We start from the raw sequence: 18420 nt of genomic DNA, 5'->3' as shown, positions 1-18420 counted from the left end.
TATTGACTCCGGGAGTTCTCATAGTTTTATCAATGCAGAGATAGCTCGAGCCTGGCCAATAATTCGTCCTATGCAAACACCTTTGAAGGTCAAGGTGGCAGATGGAGCCATTACTAGCTGCACCCTGGAGTTACCTTGCTGTGAGTACTCGGTTTAGGGGGTCACTTTCAATTCCAATTTCAAGCTTTTTCCCTTGGGTTGTTATGATATAGTTCTTGGGATGGATTGGTTGGAATCCAGGGGTGTTATGACAGTGAATTGGTCTGAGAAACAAATGTCATTTCAACACAATTGGCAGTGGTTCACTTATCAGGGCAGTCTCTGAAGGAAATATGCCCTAGAGGCAATAATAAAGTTATTATTTATTTCCTTATTTCATAATAAATGTTTATTATTCATGCTAGAATTGTATTAACCGGAAACATCATACATGTGTGAATACATAGACAAACATATAGTCACTAGTATGCCTCTACTTGACTATCTCATTAATCAAAGATGATTATGTTTCCTAACCATAGACATGTGTTGTCATTTGATTAATGGGATCACATCATTAGGAGAATGATGTGATTGACATGACCCATTCCGTTAGCCTAGCACTTGATCGTTTAGTATATTGCTATTGCTTTCTTCATGACTTATACATGTTCCTGTAACTATGAGATTATGCAACTCCCGTTTACCGGAGGAACGCTTTGGGTACTACCAAATGTCACAACGTAACTGGGTGATTATAAAGGAGTACTACAGGTGTCTCCGAAGGTACATGTTGAGTTGGCGTATTTCGAGATTAGGTTTTGTCACTCCGATTGTCGGAGAGGTATCTCTGGGCCCTCTCGGTAATGCACATCACTATAAGCCTTGCAAGCAATGTGACCAATGAGTTGGTTACGGGATGATGCATTACGTAACGAGTAAAGAGACTTTCCGGTAATGAGATTGAACTAGGTATTGGATACCGACGATCAAATCTCGGGCAAGTAACATACCGATGACAAAGGGAACAACGTATGTTGTTATGCGGTTTGACCGATAAAGATCTTCGTAGAATATGTAGGAACCAATATGGTCATCCAGGTTCCGCTATTGGTTATTGACCGAGAATAGTTCTAGGTCATGTCTACATAGTTCTCGAACCCGTAGGGTCCGCATGCTTAAGGTTTCGATGACAGTTATATTATGAGTTTATGAGTTTTGATGTACCGAAGGAGTTCGGAGTCCCAGATGAGATCGGGGACATGACAAGGAGCCTCTAAATGGTCGAGACGTAAAGATCGATATATTGGACGACTATATTCGGACTTCGGAAATGTTCCGAGTGATTCGGGTATTTTTCGGAGTACCGGAGAGTTACAGGAATTCGCCGGGGAGTATATGGGCCTTATTGGGCCATACGGGAATAGAGGAGAGAGGCCGAAAGGAAGGAGGCGCGCAGCCCCCCTCTGGTCCGAATTGGACAAGGGGTGCGGCCCCCTTTTCCTTCCTCCTCTCCCCCTCTTTCCCCCTTCTCCTACTCCAACAAGGAAGGAGGGAGTCCTACTCCTGGTGGGAGTAGGACTCCCCTTGGCGCGCCCTCCTTGGCCGGCCGCCTCCTCCCCCCTGACTCCTTTATATACGGGGGCGGGGGGCACCCCATAGACGCACAAGTTGATCTACGGATCGTTCCTTAGCCGTGTGCGGTGCCCCCTTCCACCATATTCCACCTCGGTCATATCGTCGCGGAGTTTAGGCGAAGCCCTGCGCCGGTAGAGCATCATCATCGTCACCACGCCGTCGTGCTGACGGAACTCATCCCTGAAGCTTTGCTGGATCCGAGCCCGGGGATCGTCATCGAGCTGAACATGTGCAGAACTCGGAGGTGCCGTACGTTCGGTACTTGGATCGGTCGGATCGTGAAGACTTACGACTATATCAACCGCGTTGTCATAACAGGTCCGCTTATGGTCTACGAGGGTACATGGACAACACTCTCCCCTCTCGTTGCTATGCCACCACCATGATCTTGCGTGTACGTAGGAATTTTTTTGAAATTACTACGTTCCCCAACAGTGGTATCAGAGCCTAGGTTTTATGCGTTGATGTTATATGCACGAGTAGAACACAAGTGATTTGTGGGCGATACAAGTCATACTGCTTACCAGCATGTCATACTTTGGTTCGGCGGTATTTTGAGATGAAGCGGCCCGGACCGACATTACGCGTACACTTACGCAAGACTGGTTTCACCGTTACGAGCACTTGTGCTTAAAGGTGGCTGGCGGGTGTCTGTCTCTCTCACTTTAGCTGAATCGAGTGTGGCTATGTCCGGTCCTTGCGAAGGTTAAAACAGCACCAACTTGACGAACTATCGTTGTGGTTTTGATGCGTAGGTAAGAATGGTTCTTGCTCAGCCCGTAGCAGCCACGTAAAACTTGCAACAACAAAGTAGAGGACGTCTAACTTGTTTTTGCAGGGCATGTTGTGATGTGATATGGTCAAGACGTGATGAGATATAAGTTGTTGTATGAGATGATCATGTTTTGTTGAAGTTGCCGGCAACTGGCAGAAGCCCTATGGTTGTCTCTTTGTTGCATAAGATGCAAGTGCCAAATAATTGCTTTACTTTATTGCTATGCGATAGCAATAGTTGCAAGAGCAATAGTTGGCGAGACGACCATGTAACGACACATTGATATAGATCAAGATGATGAAGATCATGGTGTCGTGCCGGTAACGATAGATATCATGACAGTACTTTGGAGATGGAGATCAAAGGCGCAAGATGATCATGGCCATATCATGTCACATATTTTGATTACATATGATATTTATCTATTATACATCTTATTCTGTTTTGTTTGATGGTAGCATTTTAAGATGATCTCTCACTAATTATCAAGAAGTGTTCTCCCTGAGTATGCACCGTTGCAAAAGTTCTTCGTGCTGAGACACCACGTGATGATCGGGTGTGATAGGCTCTATGTTCAAATACAACGGGTGCAAAAACAGTTGCACACGCGGAATACTCACGTTAAACTTGACGAGCCTAGCATATACAGATATGGCCTCGAAACATGGAGACCGAAAGGTCGAGCGTGAATCATATAGTAGATATGATCAACATATTGATGTTCATCGTTGAAACTACTCCATCTCACGTGACGATCGGACATGGTGTAGTTGATATGGATCACGTAATCACTTAGAGGATTAGAGGGATGTCTATCTAAGTGGGAGTTCTTAAGCAATATGATTAATTGAACTTAAATTTATCATGAACTTAGTCCTGGTAGTATTTTGCAAATTATGTTGTAGATCAATAGCTTGAGTTGTTGCTTTCATATGTTTATTTTGATATGTTCCTAGAGAAAATTGTGTTGAAATATGTTAGTAGCAATGATGCGGATTGGATCCGTGATCTGAAGTTTATCCTCATTGCTGCACAGAAGAATTATGTCCTTAATGCACCGCTAGGTGACAGACCTATTGCAGGAGCAGACGCAGACGTTATGAACGTTTGGCTAGCTCAATATGATGACTACTTGATAGTTTAGTGCACCATGCTTAACGGCTTAGAATCGGGACTTCAAAGATGTTTTGAACGTCATGGACCATATGAGATGTTCCAGGAATTGGAGTTAATATTTCAAGCAAATACCCGAGTTGAGAGATATGAGGAGAATCGCTCAACAAGTTCTATAACTAAAAAGATGGAGGAGAATCGCTCAACTAGTAAGCATGTGCTCAGATTGTCTGGGTACTTCAATCACTTGAATCAAGTGGGAGTTAATCTTCCAGATAAGATAGTGATTGACAGAATTCTCTAGTCACCATCACTAAGTTACTAGAACTTCGTGATGAACTATAGTATGCAAGGGATGACGAAAACAATTCCCGAGCTCTTCGTGATGTTGAAATCGACAAAGGTAGAAATCAAGAAAGAGCATCAAGTGTTGATGATTGACAAGACCACTAGTTTCAAGAAAAGGGCAAAGGGAAAGAAAGGGAACTTCAAGTAGAATGACAAGCAAGTTGTCACTCCCATGAAGAAGCCCAAAGCTGAACCAAAGCCTGAAACTGAGTGCTTACACTGCAAAGGAAATGGTCACTGGAAGCGGAAATGCCCTGAATATTTGGTGGATAAGAGGGATGGCAAAGTGAACAAGGGTATATTTGATATACATGTTATTGATGTGTGCCTTACTAGTGTTTATAGTAGCTCCTGAGTATTTGATACTTGTTCGGTTGCTAAGATTAGTAACTCGAAACAGGAGTTACAGAATAAACAGAGACTAGTTGAAGGGGAAGTGACGATGAGTGTTGGAAGTAGTTCCAAGATTGATATGATCATCATCGCACACTCCCTATACATTCGGGATTAGTGTTAAACCTAAATAAATGTTATTTGGCATTTGCGTTGAGCATGAACATGATTTGATCATGTTTATTGCGATACGGTTATTCATTTAAAGTTAGAGAATAATTGTTATTCTGTTTACATGAATAAGACCTTCGATGGTTATACACCCAATGAAAATAGTTTGTTGGATCTCGATCATAGTGATACACATATTCATAATATTGATGCCAAAAGATGCAAAGTTAATAATGATAGTGCAACTTATTTGTGGCACTGCCATTTGGGTCATATCGGTGTAAAGCGCATGAAGAAACTCCATAAAGAGGGATTTTCGGAATCACTTGGTTATGAATCATTTGATGCTTGCGAACCGTGCCTTTTGGGCAAGATGACTAAAACTCCGTTCTCCGGAACAATGGAACAAGCTACTGACTTATTGGAAATAATACATACCGATGTATGCGATCCAACGAGTGTTGATGCTCGTGGCAAGTAACGTTATTTTCTAACCTTCACAAAATGATTTGAGCAGATATGGGTATATCTACTTGATGAAACATAAGTCTGAAATAATTGAAAAGTTCAAAGAATTTCAGAGTGAAGTGGAAAAATCATCATAACAAGAAAATAAAGTTTCTACGATCTGATCGTGGAGACGAATATTTGAGTTACGAGTTCGGTCTTCAATTAAAACAATGTGGAATAGTTTCACGGCTCACGCCACCTGGAACACCACAACGTTATGGTGTGTCCGAACGTCGTAACCGCACTTTATTGGATATGGTGCAATCTATGATGTCTCTTATCGGTTTTACCACTATCATTTTGGGGTTGTGCATTAGAGACAGCTGCATTCACATTTAAAAAGGGCAGCATCTAAATCCGTTGAGACGACACCGTATGAACTATGGTTTAGCAGTAAAGCTAAGCTGTCGTTTCTTAAAGTTTGGAGTTGCGATGCTTATATGAAAAAGGTTTTCAACCTGATAAGCTCGAACCCAAATCGGAGAAGTGCGTCTTCATAGAATACCCAAAGGAAACTGTTGGGTACACCTTCTATCACAGATCCGAAGGCAAAACATTCGTTGCTAAGAATGGATCCTTTCTAGAGAAGGAGTTTCTCTTGAAAGAAGTGAGTGGGAGGAAAGTAGAACTTGATGAGGTAACTGTACCTGCTCCCTCATTCGAAAGTAGTTCATCACAGAAATCAGTTCCTGTGACTACTACACCAATTAGTGAGGAAGTTAATGATGATGATCATGAAACTTCAGATTAAGTTACTACAGAATCTCGTAGGTCTTACAGAGTAAGATCCGCACCAGAGTGGTACGGTAATCATGTTCTGGAAGTTATGTTACTAGACCATGACGAACCTACGAACTATGAAGAAGCGATGGTGAGCCCAGATTCCGCAAAATGGCTTGAGGCCATGAGTTCTGAGATAAGATCCATGTATGAAAACAAAGTATGGACTTTGATTGACTTGCCCAATGATCGGCGAGACATTGAGATTAAATGGATCTTCAAGAGGAAGACGGACGCTGATAGTGTTACTATCTACAAAGCTAGAATTGTCGCAAAAGGTTTTTGACAAGTTCAAGGTGTTGACTACGATGAGAGTTTTTCACTCGTATCTATGCTTAAGTCTGTCTGAATCATGTTAGCAATTGCCACATTTTATGAAATCTGGCAAATGGATAAACAAAACTGCATTCCTTAATGGTTTTCTTAAAGAAGAGTTGTATATGATGCAACCAGAATGTATTGTCAATCCTAAAGGTGCTAACAAATTGTGCAAGCTCTAGCGATCCATCTATGGACTGGTGCAAGCATCTCGGAGTTAGAATATATGCTTTGATGAGTTGATCAAAGCATATGGTTTTATACAGACTTTTTGAAGAAGCCTGTATTTACAAGAAAGTGAGTGGGAGCTCTGTAGCATTTCTAATATTATATGTGGATGACATATTGTTAATTGGAAATGATATGGAAATTCTGGATAGCATGAAAGGATACTTGAATAAGAGTTTTTCAAAGCAAGACCTCGGTGAAGGTGCTTACACATTGAGCATCAAGATCTATATAGATAGATCAAGACGCTTGATAAGATTTTTCAATGAGTACATACCTTGATAAATTTTTGAAATAGTTCAAAATGGAACAGCCAAAGAAGGAGTTCTTGCCTGTGTTACAAGGTGTGAAGTTGAGTAAGACTCAAGACCCGACCATTGCAGAAAATAGAAAGAGAATGAAAAGTCATTCCCTATGCCTCAGTCATAGGTTCTATAAAGTATGCTATGCTGTGAACCAGACCTATTGTATACCTTGCTCTGTGTTTGGCAAAGGAATACAATTTTGATCTAATAAGTAGATCACTGGACATGGGTCAAGAATATCCTTAGTGAGGACTAAGGAGATGTTTCTCGATTATGGAGGTGATAAAAGAGCCCGTCATTAAAGTTACAACGATGCAAGCTTTTACACCAATCCAGATGACTATAAGTCTCAATCTGGATACATATTGAAAGTGGGAGCAATTAGCTAGAGTAGCTCCGTGCAGAGCATTGTGGACATAGAATATTTGCGAAATACATACGGCTCTGAATATGACAGACCCGTTGACTAAGCTTCTCTCACGAGCAAAACATGATCATACCTTAGTACTCTTTTGGGTGTTAATCACATAGCGATGTGAACTAGATTATTGACTCTAGTAAACCCTTTGGGTGTTGATCACATGATGATGTGAACTATGGGTATTAATCACATGTAGATATGAATATTGGTGTTAAATCACATAGCGATGTGAACTAGATTATTGACTCTAGTGCAAGTGGGAGACTGAAGGAAATATGCCCTAGAGGCAGTAATAAAGTTATTATTTATTTCCTTATTTCATGATAAATGTTTATTATTCATGCTAGAATTGTATTAACCGGAAACATGATACATGTGTGAATACATAGACAAACATATAGTCACTAGTATGCCTCTACTTGACTAGCTCATTAATCAAAGATGGTTATGTTTCCTAACCATAGACATGTGTTGTCATTTGATTAATGGGATCACATCATTAGGAGAATGATGTGATTGACATGACCCATTCCGTTAGCCTAGCACTTGATCGTTTAGTATATTGCTATTGCTTTCTTCATGACTTATACATGTTCCTGTAACTATGAGATTATGCAACTCCCGTTTACCGGAGGAACGCTTTGGGTACTACCAAACGTCACAACGTAACTGGGTGATTATAAAGGAGTACTACATGTGTCTCCGAAGGTACATGTTGAGTTGGCGTATTTCGAGATTAGGTTTTGTCACTCCGATTGTCGGAGAGGTATCTCTGGGCCCTCTCGGTAATGCACATCACTATAAGCCTTGCAAGCAATGTGACCAATGAGTTGGTTACGGGATGATGCATTACGTAACGAGTAAAGAGACTTGCCGGTAACGAGATTGAACTAGGTATTGGATACCGACGATCAAATCTCGGGCAAGTAATATACCGATGACAAAGGGAACAACATATGTTGTTATGCGGTTTGACCGATAAAGATCTTCGTAGAATATGTAGGAACCAATATGAGCATCCAGGTTCCGCTGTTGGTTATTGACCGAGAATAGTTCTAGGTCATGTCTACATAGTTCTCGAACCCGTAGAGTCCGCACGCTTAAGGTTTCGATGACAGTTATATTATGAGTTTTGATGTACCGAAGGAGTTCGAAGTCCCGGATGAGATCGGGGACATGACGAGGAGTCTCGAAATGGTCGAGACGTAAAGATCGATATATTGGACGACTATATTCGGACTTCGGAAAGGTTCCGAGTGATTCGGGTATTTTTCGGAGTACCGGAGAGTTACGGGAAATTCGCCGGGGAGTATATGGGCCTTATTGGGCCATACGGGAATAGAGGAGAGAGGCCGAAAGGAAGGAGGCGCACAGCCCCCCTCTGGTCCGAATTGGACAAGGGGTGCGGCCCCCTTTTCCTTCCTCCTCCCCCCCTCTTTCCCCCTTCTCCTACTCCAACAAGGAAGGAGGGAGTCCTACTCCCGGTAGGAGTAGGACTCCCCTTGGCACGCCCTCCTTGGCCGGCCGCCTCCTCCCCCCTGGCTCCTTTATATACGGGGGCGGGGGGCACCCCATAGACACACAAGTTGATCTACGGATCATTCCTTAGCCGTGTGCGGTGCCCCCTTCCACCATATTCCACCTCGGTCATATCGTCGCGGAGTTTAGGCGAAGCCCTGCGTCGGTAGAGCATCATCATCGTCACTACGCTGTCGTGCTGACGGAACTCATCCCCGAAGCTTTGCTGGATCGGAGCCCGGGGATCGTCATCGAGCTGAACGTGTGCTGAACTCGGAGGTGCCGTACGTTTGGTACTTGGATCGGTCGGATCGTGAAGACGTACGACTACATCAACCGCGTTGTCATAACGCTTCCGCTTACGGTCTACGAGGGTACGTGGACAACACTCTCCCCTCTCGTTGCTATGCCATCACCATGATCTTGCGTGTACGTAGGAAATTTTTTGAAATTACTACGTTCCCCAACAGTCTCAACGGATAACAACTTGCCATATGATCTCTATGGCTCAGCTCAATCTCTTGCAGTCGCGTACAGACATTGCTCACATCCTCTTATTGTTAGCCAGCAAACCTAAAGTGGATCAAGCCCCGGTTCCAACTGTTATTGAGGAGCTGCTTCAAGATTTACCTGAGCTATTCAAGGAACCCAGTGGACTACCACCTCACTGGGAATTCGACCATGTCATTGAGCTCATTCCTAGAGCACAACCAGTTAACAGAGCCCGTATAGGTACAGCCTTGCGCAGAAGGACGAATTTGAGCGACAAGTGACAGAAATGCTTCGGCAAGGTATCATACAGCTCAGTCGCTGTCCCTTATCGTCCCCCGTGCTTTTGGTTTAGAAAAAAGATGGGGAATGGCGATTCTGCATCGACTATCACTTCCTCAATGCGATCACCCTCAAAACTCGCTACCCCATTCCCATCATCGATGAGTTACTGGATGAATTGCACGGTGCCACGTTCTTCACAAGTCTGGATCTTCGCTCTGGATATCATCAAATCCGGATGCGACCTGGGGACGAAGCTAAAACAGCGTTTCAGACACATCACGGGCATTTCAAGTTCAAAGTAATGCCACAAGGTGTCACTGGAGGGCCTTTCACATTTCAGTCTGCTATGCATATAGTTCTTGCGCCATTTGTGCGAAAAGGGGTTCTAGTGTATATTGACGACATTCTGGTGTTTGGTGCAACCTTGAAGGAGCATGTGCTATTGTTACGGGCAGTGTTTCAGCGATTGGAGCGGTACTCTCTCAAGGTCAAGCTGAAGAAATGTGCGTTTGCGCAGCCGCAACTCCGATACTTGGGTCATGTCATCAGTGCGGAAGGAGTACACACGGACCCTCGCAACATCGAGAAAGTGCAGAACTGGTCTTCGCCATCATCTATTAAGGAGCTTCGCTAGTTCCTTGGATTAGCAGGATATTATCGCAAGTTCGTTCGACACTATGGGGTGATCAATCGAGGCCTCACAGAGCTATTGAAGAAAGGCGTTCCTTTTGTGTGGACGACAGATCACGAACAGGCGTTCGAGTCTCTCAAGACAACACTGACCACAGCCCCTGTGCTGGCCCTGCCCAACTTTGCCAAGCCGTTCGTGGTGGAGACGGACGCATCTGACATTGGTATTGGCGCTGTCCTGATGCAACAACAACATCCAGTGGCCTTCCTCAGTCAGGCTTTGGGTCCATGACACCGGGCATTGTCCACATATGAGAAAGAGTGTCTCGCTATCCTGATGGCACTAGATAGATGGCGACTGTACCTTCTTCTTTCAGAATTCACTATCCGCACGGATCATCAGAGCCTCACTTGCTTGGATGAACAGAAACTCACCACCCCATGGCAACACAAAGCTCTGACCAAGCTACTTGGACTGCAATACAAGATTGAGTATCGACAAGGGGCTAATAATTTGGTAGCAAACGCTCTCTCTCGACAGCCTACAGACCATGCAATGGTGATCGCGGTCTCAGTTTGCGTACCCACCTGGCTTGAAGATGTCAAGCAGAACTACAGGAAAGATCATGACTGCTGTCGCATGCTAGCCTTGCATGCCCAAGGAGTGAAATTAGCAGGGCCTTTCTCGATCACTGACGGGCTGATTCGCTACAAAGGGCGAGTCTGGTTGGGCAATGACGTGGACAGCCAACAGAAAGTGTTACAAGAACTACATGCAGGCGCAATTGGAGGCCACTCTGGCGTACAAGCAACTTACAGTCGAGTGATGAAGCTTTTTGCTTGGCCCAAGCTCAAGCATACAGTCAATATGTTCATCGGCCGATGTTCTGTCTGCAAACAAGCAAAACCCGAACACGTCCGGTACCCTGGACTACTCCAACCCCTCCCTGTTCCTGAACAAGCTTGGGAGATGGCGACCGTTGATTTTGTCGAAGGACTGCCCACTTCCATGGGGTACAACTCCATTCTGGTCGTCGTTGACAAACTGACTCGGTATGCGCATTTTATCCCACTTCAACACCCATTCACAGCTCTCCAAGTCGCCAAGGCATACATGAACAATGTTTTCAAATTGCACGGGCCCCCAGACAAGATGGTGTCTGATCGCGATCGGGTCTTCACCAGCAAAGTGTGGCAGGAACTATGCAAGTTGACCCACATTACTCTCAACATTTCTTCAACACGCCACCCGCAGACGGATGATACCATAGAGCGGGTGAACCAATGCATGGAGCTCTATCTGCGCTGCTTCATTCACAACTGCCCGACTAAGTGGGCAGAATGGCTGGCACTGGCCGAATTCTGGTACAACACATCATATCACTCGACGTTGAAGACATCTTCATTTGAGGTTCTGTACGGTCACAAACCACGTTTCTTTGGCATCACCAACATCGCTAACGACACAGTCAAGGATCTAGCTGCATGGACCCGTGACAGAGCAGCAGTGATGGGTCTCCTGAAGCAACATCTTCATCGGGCCAATCAAGTCATGAAGAGCAAGGCTGACAGGCATCGGTCAGATCATGTGTTTGCAGTCGGCGACTAGGTCTACCTGAAGCTGCAACCTTACGCACAATCCTCTGTGGTGGCTCGTGCTAACCACAAATTGGCTTTAAGGTACTTTGGTCCTTTTCAGGTTCTCGCTCGTGTGGGCGAGGTGGCGTACCGGCTTGCTCTGCCTGCCAAGATACATCCGGTCATTCATGTCTCTCAACTTCGAGATGGGCTGCCTCCTTCCACGACGGCCCTTCCTGAGCTGCCTGTGCTGGACCAAGATCTCCTTCAACTTCAAGTCCCTGAAGCCATCCTTGGGCGGCGCACAATATCTCGCGGGACGCGCACGATCGACCAGGTGTTCGTCAAGTGGTCAGGCTTTCCAGCGTCGCTCGCCTCCTGGGAAGATGAAGTCCCCCTCAAGTCAAGATTTCCCCGTGCATTGGCTTGGGGACAAGCCACATCTCAAGGAGGGGGGAATGTCACGGGAATGCCAAGTCACCCGGCCCAACAGGGCCGGCCCAAGAGAGGGCGTCGGCCCAACCCACGAGTCCAGGGAGAGGACTGGGTCCAGTGAGTGTGTACTTAGAGGGTTGCGTGTGGAGGGTTTCGGCATCGTTGGATCACTACTCTGTATCGGCGCCGTTGGGCGAGCTCCTCCTTCCCACCCCCTGGCTCTCATCTCGATCCCCTTTCCTTCTACTCCGAACTCTAGCTCCAAATTGTACCTCTGATTTCAGTGATTAAGCAGCAACACAAGAGTGAGAGACATAGATCCGTGTCAGATTCCTGTCGCCGCATGGAACAAAGTAGTACTGACTGTGGACGCGCATTGCCGTTGCAGTGTCTCTTTCACCGTGATGAACCGGCTCGATGCATGTTTTTTTTAACATCAGTACACACAAGCGCTCATATACACGTGCATACACTCATCCTATAAAGGCAAACACGCACATCCTACCCTTATGAGCACCTCTGAAAGACTGAGCCGGCATATCATCTTGAGATTTACGAAGTCACGGTAGGCGCCTCGTCGTTGACGGGAACGTCTCCTCCCACTGAATGCGCATCGCCGGAAATCCTGAAATAAATTTAGAAATAAATGCGAGCACCAGTATTTGAACCCTGGTGGATTGGGGATACCACAGTCCCTCTAACCATCCAACCACAAGTTGACTCGCCGGCTTGATGCACGTTGAGATATGGTTTTCTATGCATCTATGTACATAATTGGGCGAATGCATGGGCGCCCTGTGGTCACGATGCGGACCTCGTGTTCCACGATACGGCACCAGCCTCCACCTTGCACGGTTGGTATATATATTTTTTATAAAAAAAGAGGATGCACGGTTGGTATATGGTTTAGGAAGAGTTGATAATATCTATACCTACTAATAAAAGAAATAGGTATTCTTAGCCCGTCATACTATTTTATAGAAACCTTTTGATGTTTTTGACATTAAACACGCAGTACATATCAAATGTTTTTTAAAATAGTCATATCTTTTAAACCGTAACTCCAAAATTAACATATTATATATGGAATTTCATTAGAAAATTATGTACAATCTAAATATAATGTTATTTTACCTGTTAAATTTTTAAAAAATTACTACCTAGACTGCAATGTTAATCAACAATGCATTATCCGTCTTTTTTTCATACCGATACTGATTCGGATTTGGGATAAACACATCACCAAAATCAGGATTGGACATCAGATTGAAGATAATTTTTTTAGAGACACCCAATAAATAAGGACATGCATGACAAGAAATAAAAGGACCCAATAAAAATGGGATGTCCGCTATAAAAAAATAAAAAAAATACAGAGGAGATCTAATAAAGATGAGATGTTGCTCTATTCTCCTATATATAAGAAGAAGAAAAAGAGGACATGCATGAAAAAGAGTAAAAATGAGGCATGCATGACCAAAAGTAAAATAAAAGAGTAGTTTGATAAGAAATAAACAGTGATGAAACAGAGAAAAATAACTATGACATATATGACAAGAAATAGTGATGAAATAGGGGCGCGAGTACCTGCGTCAACAGGAGACCATAAACAAATGTTCTTTTCAGACAAAACAAACCTCTTTTTATGATTAAAAAATCCTGTATCTTTTTCACAACCTTCTTAACTCTTCATGTATTTAAGAAATAGCTACACATTCTCAGATTATAAAACATTTTTTGTAAATTAAGAGCGTGTGGTATTTTTTATTCTTCCGTTGCAACGCACGACCCTTTTTGCTACTAAAACGAAGGTCATCTCCACTACCTAAACCGGGGCTGGCAGCACCGGCAAGTGCGTTTGGGTGGCTCGTCTAAACTGCTGCGCGTTTGGGGCATCTCTTCACCGGTGACCGCCCTCAACGATCATTCCCAAAACAAATTTAGCCCCAAAACAATACAAAAAGCATCAAATTCGACAACACCAGCGACACCGGTCAGATTTAAGTTCGCAAGTACGGCCACATCGGCCAATTAAAGTTCAAAACAACACGGGTCCAGCTGCCCCAAAACGCCATATCAGCGAGGTACCACTGTAGATATCAAATGGGCTGTGCGTCGGCGTCGATGATGATCGTCGCCGCTGGTTCAGTCATTGCAGGTGCTGGCTCGGTCGATGCCGATGCCGATGCCGACGCCGGTGCTGATGGAGGTGTCCACGCCGGTGCAGCTTGATTTGGCCACGTCGGTGCTGATGTCCCAGATGCCCTTGCAGCCCTCGACGCCCCCAGGATGTGGGCACGACGGTCGGCGTACCAGAGCTGGATATCCACGGCCAGGTTGGACGTGTCCCTGCTCAAGATGTTCGCCTCCTCGGCCATCTGCGCGTTGATCGCGTGGATCATGCTGGCCTGGACCTCCACCTTGGCGACATTGACCTTGGCCGCCTCGATCTGCGTCTTCTGTTGGGCGGTGTCGAGGACCTCCCTCCACCTTGCCTCATTGGCGTCATTGCGTTGAGCGTGGCTGGTCTTGACGTCGGCGAGCAGCTTCTTGTACTCGGCCTCATCTTCAGCGTCATGCGCATTCCTCGCGGCCTTGGCCTTCTTGTGCCCTTCAGGCCGGCCAGCCGAAGCATCCGCCGGCGCGTTCACGTCGAAGGGCTTGCCATGGTTGTGCTCGTAGCGCACCTTCTCCCATATTCTGCACTTTTCAAGTTTGTTGAAAATGTGCATGAAGGCGAACTCCTGCCCCTTGTTTTCGGCCTTGTACAAGTCACACATCTCCCTTAGCTAAAAACGGAAATGTTAACGCCCACACGTGTGGGCGTTAACCATCTCAACCACATGCATCCATCGCCGTCCAGCAGTATATGCACGAATCTTGGCACGTTCTGGCCGATTTTCTATTCCACGTAGGACAAGGCGCGTGTGTGGTGAGTGACATAGTTCGCCCACACGCCGGTTGCCCCCCCCCCCCAGGGGTCAGCGGTTGCCACTCGGGGGAACTGCTCTGCGCCCGCACGCCACGCGCCGACCGTGGTTGACGTCAAACACGTCGCGCACTTCGCCCCCCTCCCCCTCACGGTTCCATTTACTCCTCCCCACAGTTACTCGCACAACTCACTTCGCATTTCAGTCGATTGGAGGAGAAGACGAGGGGAGAAGGCGACGGTGGAGGCGGAAGAGTTGACGGCATTCGCGGCCGTCGGTGGTGCTCGCCGGACCGGAGTGGCTTCGCCGGAGCGCCTACAGATTGAAGGTAATGCTCCCTCCAACTCTCAAAATCCTTGCCTGCATTTTCTCCCCTGCCCTCCGTGTTCGATGCTTCGCTCGAAATTCATAGAGATTCAGGCGGGTTCGCGATGCGCCGGCGTCATGTGCTTGCCGTTTTCGGTGACACTTGGCAGTTTCGTCGCCGCCGCGGTGGCGGTCACTCCGGTGGGGTTCGGCCTGTCCGGAGCCACATACTGGTTGTGCCTTGGGATTGGGCCGTCGTTTTTTCTGTCTAATAGTTGCACATTGCTTCGAATTGCTATTTGCGATCAGTTCGTGGAGAATTTTGGCGATGAATTTCAAGTCATGATAGTTGTCATTGAACCCTAGATCTAGGTAGTTGTTTTTCCAAGCGCAGTATGAAGGCAAACATGGTAGTTTGAGTAACTATCATGACTGTATGGCAACTAATTTCCTGATTGACTGTGATAGTTGCCACAAATATGCTTTCCATGTGGCAACTAATTTCCTGATTGACTGTGATAGTTGCCACAAATATGCTTTCCATGTGGTAACTAATTTCGCGCACAGGCTATGGCTGTTGCCACACTGTAGGCACGACAAAGTATAGTAAATAGATAGTCATTGCAGTTTCAGCAACCATTTGCACTTGATGGCAACTAATCTCCACATCAACTGTGTCAGTTGGCACATATATGTTTTCCATGTAGCAAGTATTTATGTGAACACACTGTGGTTGTTGCCATGTTGTAGGCAGGATAATGTGGCAAATTGGCTGTACTACATACCCAAATTTTTGTGCTTTGCCACGCTGATTCGTGGCAACTAACAGGATAATGTGGCATGGCAAAGTATAGTAACTAGGTAGTCTTGTCAGTTTCAGCAACTATGTGCACTGGATGGCTACTAATTTGCACATCAATTGTGTCAGATGCCATATATATGCTTTCCATGTGGCAAGTATTTGTTTGAACACAGCATGTCTGTTGGCATGTTATAGGCAGGATAATGTGGCAATTTCATTGTATGGCAGACCCAGTTTTGTGTTTTGCCATGCGGACTTGTGATATCTGAACATATTTGTCCAAACTAAATGGCAACTCATTTTTGATATGAGGTCAGTGTGTGCGTTGCAATTTCAGGTTGTTTAGTAGATGTTTTTCATAGCTTTTTTGAATTCTGTGTTGCATTTTAACATGGCAATTTCAACCTAGCACATTTTGCCATTGAACACATGGCAAGTTATTTTTGTATGAGGACAGGGTGTGAGCTGCCATGTGTTCAATGGGAGATTTGTCAACCTAGAACTTTTTATGTTTGTGCAGTGGGAGATTTATGGCTTTCTTTCGTAATATCTTGTGCTAACATGGCAACTTCAACATTTTGTTTTTAAGTGCATTACGATCTGCTCATTTTTTTTCAAATGAAACCAATGTGCTTCATTGCCACATTTATGTTTTCGACAATCATAGGGGGGTGCGTGTGTGTTCAGGTGATATTTGCATTCACTAGTTGCCATTTTCAATTGAGCCCATGCGGCAAGTACATTCTGTTAGGTGGCAACCGCTTACTTCCTACATTTCATTTCCACCCTGACAATTTGGTCCGTTCTTACCTCAGGAGAATGGCTCGCGGTGATCATCAAAATGATGATGATGATTTCATGGATCCACCACAGCAGAATCGGGCAACTGGACGGAGAAAAGACAGCGACGGGGTAATTGTCCACACACCCTCCTCCTCTTGCATATGTTATTGGTTGCCACCTCGAGCTTGCAGTCGTCTGTTACAAACTACAATTTCATGACAGTGAAAACATGGCAACAATGATCATTTGTCTGTTGTTGCAGAAGAAGAAACGTACTCGCAACAGGGCCTCGCAGGAACGACTGACTTCATTAACTGACAGATTTACCGACGATCAGAAGGGAGCTGCTGCTGAGATGGGTATGCAGGCTCTGATGGATGTCCGGTGCACGAATCTAGTCAACCCTGTATGCGACTGGCTTGGTGAGATTTACGACCCCGCCTTCAGGGAATTTGTGATTTCGGGACGTGGAAGACTGCCGTTGAACGAGGAATCCGTGTTCTGCACTTTGGGTGTGCCCCATGGAGAAATCAAAGTCCCGTATGAGGTCCATAATAAGATCGAGGAAACATTGTTCCCCCGTTTGTTTCGTGGGTTGGAATTCATGCCGAACACGTCTTTCCTGGCAGATTCGGTGTAGGCCATGACAACCCATGGCGAGGTTTTTAAGACGAAACTACTCATGTGCCTCATCTCAGCTGTTTTCGCGACGATCACTTCTCTTCGCTTAAGCAACAAATGCTTCCCCATCCTGGTGAATGATCTATCTTTACTCCATTATTTTCCTTCAATCTTTTGGCTCCGATGTCATGTGCAAGCTAGTCACTGATAGTTTTTTTGATGTTTTTTCCATTTGATTTCTGATGCGGAAACTCGTTGTCCTGAAAATTGTGCGGTGCAGGCGAAACTGAAAGATGTGAAGAACATGAATTGGTGTAAGTTCATTGCTGACTTCTTGCATGATGCATTCTCAAGCAAAATGTACCAGAAGAGTTGTCGACTGCATTTAATGGTATTGTTTTACCGGTCCTTTCTGTGAACACTCTTTTAACACCTTTATTCATGCATGGCAACCTGATCATAAGAAGATGGCAACTGCCATCATGACAATATGGCAACTGCCATCATACTATGATGGCAACTAGCACATACATATGGCAACTAGCACAGACAGATGTCAACTTCTTCTTTTCTCTTTTCATGCACTTCAACTTGATGATTGTAGGAACATACATTAGCCTGTTTTTTTGCAAAATACCATGATGGCAACTGATATTTCTTTACTTTTAAAATTGTTGTACATCAGCTCATGTACGTCGACTGTCTTGATCTGTCCACCGTGGATTTCACTGGGACAGGAGGCCCGCCGCCTATGCACAAGTTTGTTGTTTCTGCGTGGACTTACGATGCTGTCAAGGCTGTGCTTGCAGCAGACAGCGTAACTGATACCAAATATGGAAAACTGCAGGTTAATTCTGGTTTCTTTCTCTAAATGACATTCTTACAATTTTTTTGCGGCATAACATATGAAAAAACCGTCATGTGGCAACCGTCTGTAGTTAACAAGAGATGACTACCTTTGTTAGCCATGGTTGTCTGCGCATGTTATCCATGTCTCACTCCACATGGCAACTCCGTCATCCGTGCTGAAACTTATATTCTCGTCTTCTTTTTTGTTGTATTTTGCAATACATGAACAGTTAGTCAGTGTTCATCATTCTCTCTCTTACATCCTAGCTATTTTT

Source organism: Triticum dicoccoides, chromosome 1B (genome assembly GCF_002162155.2).
Source record: "Triticum dicoccoides isolate Atlit2015 ecotype Zavitan chromosome 1B, WEW_v2.0, whole genome shotgun sequence".
Classification (NCBI taxonomy): Eukaryota; Viridiplantae; Streptophyta; class Magnoliopsida; order Poales; family Poaceae; genus Triticum; species Triticum dicoccoides.
The sequence above is the reverse complement of the archived record's forward strand: the minus strand, read 5'-3'. Positions refer to the sequence as shown.